Raw genomic sequence first — 10,738 nt, forward strand, 5'->3', positions numbered from 1 at the left:
TAACAAACTTGGAAGTGTCGATGCTATATGCATAAGTACTAGTTCTCACTGTAGGTTGTCACTTGGTCAGTCAACACAAGATCACTAGGAGCTTAAGCCAAATTATATGGATTCCAGGAGAGGCTCTATATGTGATGAAAGGAAAGAAAGATTACTGTACATATGCTTTTATAACTTCAGAAAGGAGAAAGACTGACATGTAAAGAAAACCTAATAAACTCTAATTAGCCAACTAATTTTACTTTTACAGAAAGCACTATGAAAACCATGAAAGGAATTCCATTACCTACTCAAGGAAGTAAACAACATCTAGAGAAGATATTTCTAGAAGTAAATAAGAAAAAAACATATTTTTGGATTTTTATGTATTTTTATGTGAATTTGACATGAATGTAATTTATTGTGTGTGAATGTGGTAGTGAATAGGTGGCATTGGATGATGTTTTTTGGAATTGATAGGATGTAGGATGGTGTGGATGGGTCCTAGGAGGTCTTAAGTGGCCTTTTGAAGGCTTTTCTCACACTCGGCCTTCAAAAGGAGCCTACAGGAAAATATATAGGAGGACACAGCAAATCTACAAGAGAAAAATAGGGCAACTACAGGAGGATGTTGAGAGCAGTTTTCACTATTTTGAGGGTGTGAGAGTGGGTGAAAAAGGTGGATGAAGGTTGGAATAAGGTGTTAGGGCACCTAAGTTCTACCATGAATTGCCAGGAGAGAGGAATATGATTGGGTTTGCTCAAGGAGAGAGGAAGAAGTTCTATGGAAAATGTAGGAAACTAAGGCAGAATTGAGGTGAGGTTTGGGCTACCTATAGGGCATGGATCAGATGGAAGATGTGATGGCTGATAAGGCTGCCTACTGGTAGAAGAGATATATTACAAAGGAACTGACAATCAACTAATAAGATCAAGTAAGCAATGAAATGAGTGCATCTAGAAAAACAGAGGTTTGCATCAATATAGTATGAACTATAGTCTATGAAAGAAAATGATGAGAAATGCTGCAAGAAAGGAAGCATGAAAGAAGACTATTGCAAATTAGGAAGTGAGGATGATGAAGAAGATCTGAAGAAAAGAAGAGCTGGGCTATTATCCTACCAAAAAGATGCAAACACTAGAAGTCCTATGAAGGAGGAAAATCTGTGTTTTTAGGGAAGCAAGAGGGTCTTTGCCTCAAATCATGGTCCCAAGAGAGGAAGATAGGCCAAGGCACTGTTACTAGCCTTTTGAGTCTTTGTTGGTCACTGTTTAACCTTCTACATAAAACACAAATGGAAGCAAACTACTGAATCATCAAAAGCAACCTATTCTTAACCATAAAAGAAATACATCTAATAGCAACCTAATCTACAAACTGAAATAAAACACACAAATACAAGTAAAGAGGAGTTTGGCTGCTTGGATTAGGCCCTAACCTAAGATCTTTAGCCCTCTAAGGTAACTCATTGCTAGCTCAAAAAGGATTCCATCTTTTTTATCAAAACAATAGCAAGATTACATGAAACTGTCACAAAATAATAAGCCCGAAATTGGAGCAGAGTGTACATAAGAAAAAATCCAACAAAAATCTGACCCTAGTGAGGCCCTAAGACCCTCTACTTATACAAATGAAGCTACCAATATCTTCCTTAAAATCAAGGAGGTTTGGCTTCCAAAACTCGAGATAATCATCAGTCATCCTCCACTTGCTTGGCTGCCTTCTAATGCATGATTCGGTTGCTTGTACTTTGAGCTGAATGAAGGGAAATTCGAAGTGAGGAGTAATAAATGAGGGAGGTTCCCTCCTATAAATCCTCTCCTTTGTCCACTTCGAGTTATTGCTACCATTTTTCCATTGGATCCTTGACTTTGACCTTGAAACTCATCAATAATCTGCATTAAGGACATGTTAGACCACATGGCACAATAACTAACTCAACTCACTCTATAAGCATAAATATAATCAGAAATTCATACAATAAGCTAAGAGAATGCTTGATTTGACTAGGTTAGGAGGTAAAATGATCCCATATAATTACCCATTTATGAGGCTCATTGATGAGCCCCAAATTTGGTAACATTTTGGGCTCATTTGGCCTAACTACCTTTGCTCAATCCTTCATTTTTCATAACTTATGCATCATTTTTTAGTATATTTATGTCATTTGTACGAATGAGGGTAGTCACTATTCCTAGGTGGCTAACACGTGCTCATTTCAGGTTTTTTGGAACATGATTGGAACAAAACCGAGCAAATAAGGACAAGGAGACAACCAATATGGGGTTGAGGATTTGTAGGAGGGTTGTCCAGCATTAAAAGGCCTTCCTCGGGATCTTCACCCCCAACTTTGAGCTCTAACAGCCACCACAACCGGATTAGAAGGCAGCCAAATGGATTTTGAGGAAGCAGCAGTTCACTCCTAGTTTGGTCAGCCGAGTCCCACTAATTTAGGAGGCCAGCTTGGGGCCTCGTGATGTATAAATGCTAAGGCTTGAGCCTTCGAAAAGGACTTTTGAAACATTGTTGCACATCCTGCATTACGAGCTGCTAGCTTAGTTTTGCTCTTTTGTAGCCATTGTTGGCATGCTATGTGACTTATGATTATTATTTTAACGGAAGGCAGTCGGATTTGATTTCAGTTCTGAGCTTTTAAAGGAGCCATAGCTCTCGGGGTTGGGCCCATCCTGAGAGCCTAAGGCCTCCTTCCTTTGTATTGTTATCTTTTCTTTCAGCATTATGGTTTTTATTTACATGCATTTGAAATACAGTTTGGTGAATTAGATTTCTCGGTGTGGTTAAGTAGGTCATTGGTAGAAGATATAGTTGCTTTAACTGTTTAGAATAAATTGAAGAGATTGGAGTCGATAAAAGTTCCAGAAAAGGGTTGCTTGCACACTCATTTTCACCTCTTTCTAGGGGCTGGAATTGCAGACAGTGCTACCCACCAAAAACATTGGGTTACGAGTACATGAAATTTGTGGTGCAATATTTTTGTTTGTAGAAGTTGTCCATGCGTTCAGACCTCTTGGAATATTTCCTTGCTTCAGTACTATACATGATTTTCCTTAAGAATAACGTTGTTGTTCATTGGTTCCATTAAACAGTTAGGAATGTTTTGATTATATACAGGACGTGGAAGAATTTGATTCAGTTTGCACTGTACAGTGCTACTCCCTCACCTTCTCATCTCTCTGCCACTAAGTCATTACAAACCCCTCTCCTACCTCCCTATCCACCCATGCAGCCTCTTCCACTCACCCATCACCCAAAAATCCGATTGTAGAACATCCCGTAGGAATTACTGAACATCCTGTAGAAGTTCTGAAACATCCTGTAGAACCCCTGCAGACTTCCTGTAGAAGCTCATAAACGCGGCCTCTTGGTAGCCAAACTTTATGAAACTCTCTGGAAGGGTGTTAGGGACCCCTTAGACCCTCTCTGAACTTTCCCAACCTTTTTCAAGCCTTCCTCCCCCTTGATCCGCCTCTGCACAGTAAAAAAAAACTAGTTAAAAGCACATGCATGATAATTCTAATAATTGAAACAAAAATACAAAAAGAGTTTTCTTCAGATTGAGGTAGTCTAAACACCTGCATCTCACCTTCATAGAAGTAATGGCATCGCTTTCAGTAGTTTGCATCCCCATCTCTGCATCAGTAAGACTTGCTGGTATAATTAGGGTTTGCTAGGGTTCACGTTTCTTGTTGGCTTTCAGTTCCTTTTTTTGCAATTAGATTAGCTTCTTTTGATATTAGCTTTCACCCATCAGTTCAAAAGCTTCTTCTAAGAGCCCATAGAAGTTGGCTTGCGCCCCTAGTGGACTTGTGCCAGCTGACCAAGTGACAGCTGCGACAAGAGCTAGTACTTGTGCATACAGCACCGTCGCTTCCAAGTTTGTTACGAACTACCGGGTTGATAAAACTAAAGAAGGAAGCTCCAGGAGTTGTAGCATTATTGCTACAATACTGGAGCCCACCATCTTTTTGGCGCCATTGCCGGGGAAGCGTCAGAGTATTAGTGATTGTTGCTTTTCTTCTACTTTCCTACTCTTGCCTTCTGCTAAGTAGTATTTCATTTCCATTCTGCAATTTCCTTTCTGCAAAAGTAGTATAGACATTTCCTGCTTTCATAGATTAACATTTCAATTCCGCAATTTCATTTCTTCAAGCATAGCTTATTGTTTCATTTCTGCAATTTCATTTGAGCAAAGTAGATTAGTTCTTTCATGCTTTCATTTCAATTCCGCATTTCCATTTCAACAAGATAGTTAGTTGCAGTTCAATCTATTTTAGTTTTGCAGGTACCAGAAAAAATAAAAGCAATCAGAAGTCTTTTCATTTCATGCCTCGTAGAAATCGAGATAAAACAGGCAAATTCTTACCCAACACCCCCACCACATCACTAATTCACCCTTCTCTCCTCTTTGGTGACAGTGATCCAGAAGAATCTATAGGCGAACCTCTTGAGTTATACGAAGATCCTATAGCACAAGAAGAGTTAGAGACCACTCCATCTGAAGCTATGGCTAAGAATAGGGGATAAGATGAGAGAATTGAAGGTGCCTTCCCCATCCGAGAGACCAATGGAGACATGAAAATGAACAACATCGGTCCCTTCGCTTTACCTCACTTCCATGGACTGACTACTGAAGACCCTGATACCTTCCTGTTTGAGTTTGTCGTCCTTTGTCGAACCTATGACTATATCGAGGATGAGAAAAAACTGAAACTCTTCCCCTCTACCCTTAAGGATGCAGCACTACGCTGGTTCATGGGCTTACCTGGGAATAGTATCACCACTTGGGCCCAGATGTAGCAAGCTTTCAATACCAAATACCGGGACTACTGTAGGTCCAAGGAAACCAAGGGAGAAATCTTTCGGATGACCATGGGGAATGATGAGTCTTTAGAAGATTATGAGGAAAGGTTCCAACTCAGCTATAAACGGGCCACGTGCACACTTGACCCTGAATCCCTCAAGTTGGTCCTGCTCCGAGGAGTCCCAGAAGACCTCTTGGATACCCTTCACATGCTATCTGGAGGGGATATTTACCAACTACCTTATGAGGACATAAAGATTGTGTTTAGAAACCACTCTAGGGCAGCCCAGAAAAGAGGTAGAGGAAATCTCCTCTCAGCTGGTATTCCTTTCTCCAAACATGAGTTTGCAAATCAATTAGATGACCTCAAGGGTGAGGTGAGACAAACCATCGCCATGCAACTTGATACATTCCGAATCCAGCAGAAGAAGGAGGAAGCTGAGAGGGCTTTGGCTATCTTCTGCTCTAGGTGTACAAGGAAACACCCTAAGAACGAGTGCCCATTACATTCAGTAGAGGTATGTTTTGTCTGTGAGGAGGACCACCCCACAAACCAATGTCCAACTTTACCTGGGCTTAAATCCATGTATCAAGGGACAGAAGCGCCCACTGAACCTCTCTATTTCCTCAACCAAAGAAGGCCACATGGACCTAGACCTTACCAACAGGGGATGCAAGGGACACCCCAAACCTATTACAACCCCAACCAATCTGCTCCTATGCCTTCCTGGGGACCCCATGTTCATCCTTCCTGGTCTATACCTCCTCCATGGTCTTACCCGCCTCAGTACCATACTCAACCCACTACTCCTTCGTTTCACTCACATGCCCAGCCGCAACCTCAGTGGAATGCACCTCAACCGGGGTGGAGGCCCCAGTACAATACTCCTCCTGCCATTTTGCCTCCACCACCGGCTCAACCACAACCATTACCTCCTGCTCCTCCAAGGCAACCCCAAATGCATGCTCAACTGAACCCAAACCCCAACAATAGATAGGCCCAGCAGGTATATACTGGGGAAACATCATGCCCTACCTATGCTGCGGAGATCTAGGAGATCAATCTGCGATCTGGAAAGACTCTTCCGGATCACCAACCTCCTCCCCCAGAGGATGAGGAAGATAAACAGGAAACCGAACCAAAGGCTATTCCACCCTTTCCTGAGAGACTAACGACCACCACACAACCCAACCCAGAGGAGGACGAGCTTCTGGGGGAACTCAAACAGTTGTGTGTGAGAATACCACTTCTCCAAGCCATCAAAGATGTACCGTTATACAACAAACTGGTGAAGGAAAAGTGTTTCAGACACCCAGGCAGGCGAAAAAGAGATGCTTCAACCATCAATGTCATAGGACAACTGTCTGATCTTATGTTGGGGAAGGCTATCTGCCCAAAATATCTAGATCCTGGGAGTCCTGTAGTAGATGTACACATCAATGGCACCATCATACCTCACACATTGATTGATGTGGGGGATGCCATTAATGTGATGACGAGAGATACCATGCTCAAACTCAACCTCCAGGGTTCCTTGAGAAAGACCTCGACAATCCTACAACTACCAGATCGCTCCACCGTGACTCCTGAGGGGATTGTAGAGGATGTCTTGGTCTCTATTGACTCTTGGGAGTACCCTACAGACTTTCTGGTTCTGCAACCAAAGGCAAAGCTTACTGGATACCCTCTCATTTTGGGAAGGCCTTGGTTAGCCATTGCAGATGCTTACATAAGCTGCCGTGCAGGAAACATGACCATCAAAAATGGTCCTATGTCCAAGCGGCTAGTCCTGTACCCTCCTGCACAACCCTTATTAGAGCATGACTTACGACTTTGGTTGGAGGAAGGAGAAGAGGATGAGGTGTACTTAGCACCTTTGTGCACCCTAGACACCACTAGGGGAGGTCTCCCAACAGAGGATGATTTGATTGAGACCTTGATCTAGAGTCCACCTCCCAGTGCATTGTCCTTAGAGGAATTGGTGGAGGATGCCCAAGCCAGAACCTTAGTGGACCTTTGTGTGACCGACCCTGTCGCTCCCAGAGTCAAAAATGTGGAGTTCGGTCTTGAGAGAACATTAAAGATCAGCTCCTCCCTATCTCCTTCCTAGGAAAAGGAGTTGTGTAGTCTGTTGGCCAGTCATCTAGATGCTTTTGCTTGGAACTATAAGGAGATGAAAGGAGTTCATCCTTCGGTCTGTACCCATCACATCTACATCAAAGAAGACTGTAAACCGGTTAGGCAACCCCAAAGGAGAATGAATCTAACCCTTAAGGACATCGTTAAGGAGGAATTACAAAAACTGTTGGATGCCAGATTCATTTACCCCATCTCGGATAGCGAATGGGTGTCCCATTTGGTGTTGGTTCCCAAGAAAAACGGGAAGTGGAGAATCTGTGTGGACTACCGAGAAATGAACAAGGCCACCAAGAAAGACCATTTTCCTCTACCCTTCATAGACCAAGTGTTGGATGGACTGGCATGAAAGAAGTTTTTCTCTTTCCTGGATGGGTTTAGCGGGTATAACCAGATCCAAATCAGCCCGGAAGACCAAGATAAGACCACCTTCACTTGTCCTTGGGGTACCTTTGCTTATTGAGTTCTTCCCTTTGGACTATGCAATGCTCCTGCCACCTTCCAGAGAGCCGTCTTGAGCATATTTTCTGAGCTGGTCCATGATTCGGTGGAAATCTATATGGATGACTTCACTCCTTATGGGTCCAACTTCCAGGAAGTGTTGTCCAATCTGGGAAAAGTCCTAACCAAGTGCATTGAGATGAACCTATCCCTTAGTCCTGAAAGTGTGAATTCTTGATGACTGAAGGGACCGTACTAGTGTTGTAGGGAAAAGTATCCGACTCGGATGACCCTATCCCACTCTAAGGGTGACAGTTCCTTAGCAACAACTGTAAAACAAACTACTTAAGGTTTACTTCTTTATGAAAGCAAAAGAGAATGGAGAAAGCACTAACCATTGCCTTGCGCTTAATGTCGAATCCAAACTCTTCTCTTTGGCCACTTGCTCCTAGCTCTTTGTTCTTCTGCTCGCCCAGCTACGATGAGATCCTGCAAAATAACAAAGAAGGAAACTACAAGAGGCATGCAATCATAACTGGTTCATGGATTAGTGTAAACCAAACATGCAATCATCACAATATATAATTGAAACAAGAGCACATAGAAGAACCTCAATAGCTTTTATTAATGAAGAAATAAAGGTTCTGAGAGTATTACAACCATTGAAGGCTCCAACCCAGCAACACCTCCCAGCAGAAAGAATTGCTCTTCTTCACCTCTCTCAAACAATCACCCAATAACTCAATAGTGAAACCAACAGCATATCATTACTTTGCACAAAATTCCAGCCTCCTGAGCTCATAGGAGAGAGCTCAATATATAGATGAATTGAGAAAGGATGAGTCAGCTTGCAACTGATGTGTAGCTGCCTTGTGTCCTCTCTCTCTTCAGTTAATCTTTAGTTGATCTTCAGTTCTTGAGTCCACTTGGAGAACTTTGCTTCCACTTGGAGAAACAGAGCCTCTGACTCATCACAAGGTGAAATACCTGGTCCAAGTGTCATTTTTGGAAGATTCCAAAGCAATGACTCACTGTGCCACTTGTCCCTTCTCGCTCAGCGCAGGTGGCCTTTGTCCCACTTGCTTTGCAACGCAGGTACACCATGGAGCAACTGAGTTTCAGCGCAGAAACCTAGTGGAGCACCTGCTTTGATTTCAGGATTGCTTGTTTTTTAGTGTTTTCAGGTGGAGAACTGATTTGAGAGCTGTTGGTTTGCTGACCTTGTTCCTCTAGGGGTAGGAACATCATGTTTAGGGAACTTTGGGTCCCTTGGATTATTGACAATTCATGCTTGTTGCTGTAAGGCACAAAATTGTCTATAACAGATGCCCCCTAAAGTATGAGGTCGTTTATCGGGTGAAATGCTTTATTGAGAGGATCCGAAGTTCATTCAATTTGCTGAGAAGTGTCCTGTAATAAGATACAATACAATACATTATTTTTCATACTTTTTCATGATCTAGCTGAGGCGGGCATTCCCATGCTCAGCTTTATAAATTCATTTTGGTACATAGAACAGACGATCGTCTGATGGTAGACTGATAATTCTCTGCTGAAATTATCATCCTTTGAGATGGATGATCATCTGCTGCAATGATGTACATATCAAATGTCTTTATATCCTGAATATATATCGCAGCCCGGATGGATGAAACTAGATCTGGGGTCTTCAATCTCTTCTGATCTTCACTCGATGTACAAGTCGATCTATGTGAGAATTTCTTGAAGTCGAACATGGAAAGGCATCGCTTGATTACCGGTCAATGATGTAAACCGTTAACAAGCGCGAGAGGAATCACCGATAAGGATGATGACCCTCAAGGTACAGCAGTACAATTCACATGGTGGGAATAAAGGACTTGGCGTCGACCACCATGCAAAATCTTCTGGTCGAAGGTCATTGATGTATGCCTGTCGCCGGAAGTGAGAAACTTGCCATTGAGGCATGCAAGCTTCAAAGTACTGAAGGGGTTGTTCCTAGATCAACTCCTTGGATAATGAGCTGATGTCGACAAGGAGCGATCCGTCAAAGGAGGGCCTTAATGAATCCCACATCATTGACACGGAACGGAGCTAGTGATTGTGATGAGGTGAAAGCAAACTGTGATGTATGATTCAGGGTGGCGGTCATGAAATGGATGAAGGACAATGTATGGCAGTGGATGGGACACGGTTGACTCTTTGCAGAACCACATCTCTTGAACATATAACGACACTGATGTGATGGATTGGTAGCATTACCCCAATTGAGGATGGTGTGGCGAGGACCATGGTTATGAGACCGGTGAATGAAACAACCCAACCCGATGTGATGTGGAGGACAAAGTGTCATGTTCAAGAGCGACTTGCTACCATTAATGCTGTGAGGTTCTCCCAATTTTTCCCCACTCATTGCTGACTAGTACCTCTTTATTTTTGTCAAGCTTGAGGAGGATAACATATGCTTGTTCTATAACCTGCCCTTCGGGCAAGCCCATCGCTATGTTTTAACGAGCCTAGCGATAGGGAAACTCGTTCTCGTCTAAAGACAAGTTTGTCGCTATTTAATCATTTTAACGAGTCTAACGACAAAGAAAACTCGGTCCTTTTCATTTTTAGAGAGTCTGAAAAGGTACATAAAGTCAACTCCAGAATTCCTTTTTCGTCATCTAATCCCTTAAGTCCGAAAAAGTATAAAACAATACAGAAGGGATGAGTTTTCGGTACTTTTAACGAGCCGAACAAAACAAGCGCTCAATCTTTTTGTGCAATAATCCCTCAGGTCCAAAAAGATTAAAATCTAGAGGAGGGATAGCTTTCCGGTCGCTTTAACGAGCTGGAAGGCCAAAACTCGGCAAACTTTTCATATTTTACGAGTCAGTGAAAAGAGCTCAAAGAAGGCTCGTCTTTTGAGGAACGAGTGATGAACAGGGTAGCAGCAGATTCCAGGTACAGGTTGGAATATTCTAATCACGGCAGTGTTACAAGGATGGCTTAGTGAAATCACTCTTCGCAGCTGTTCCTCAAAAGAAGTTAAATAATCATATGGAGATGAACGATTGGCCAAATGAACGGATGGAGGTGATGGCATATAAACACGACCAAGGGCTTTTAATATGGCAGTCAAAGGTTACATTTACCAAGGTTATTTACCGATTCATTTTTCTGGGTGAGCTTGAACTCAAGGGGAAGATTGCTCACAACTTATGTTTATTTTTTAACGAGCATGAACTATGCGCTAAAACTGCTCGGATCTTGTGTTTATTTTTTAACGAGCATGAACATTGCTAAAACTGCTCGATTTATACCAGTCTTAATGCAAGGAATGCTTTAGGTGAGGTAATCTTATTTAAGGAGCGATACCTCACTAATTACTCCA

The sequence above is a fragment of the Pinus tabuliformis genome, chromosome 5_1 (genome assembly GCF_031772625.1).
Source record: "Pinus tabuliformis cultivar Carrire ecotype Pingquan chromosome 5_1, CPIR1, whole genome shotgun sequence".
Lineage (NCBI taxonomy): Eukaryota > Viridiplantae > Streptophyta > Pinopsida > Pinales > Pinaceae > Pinus > Pinus tabuliformis.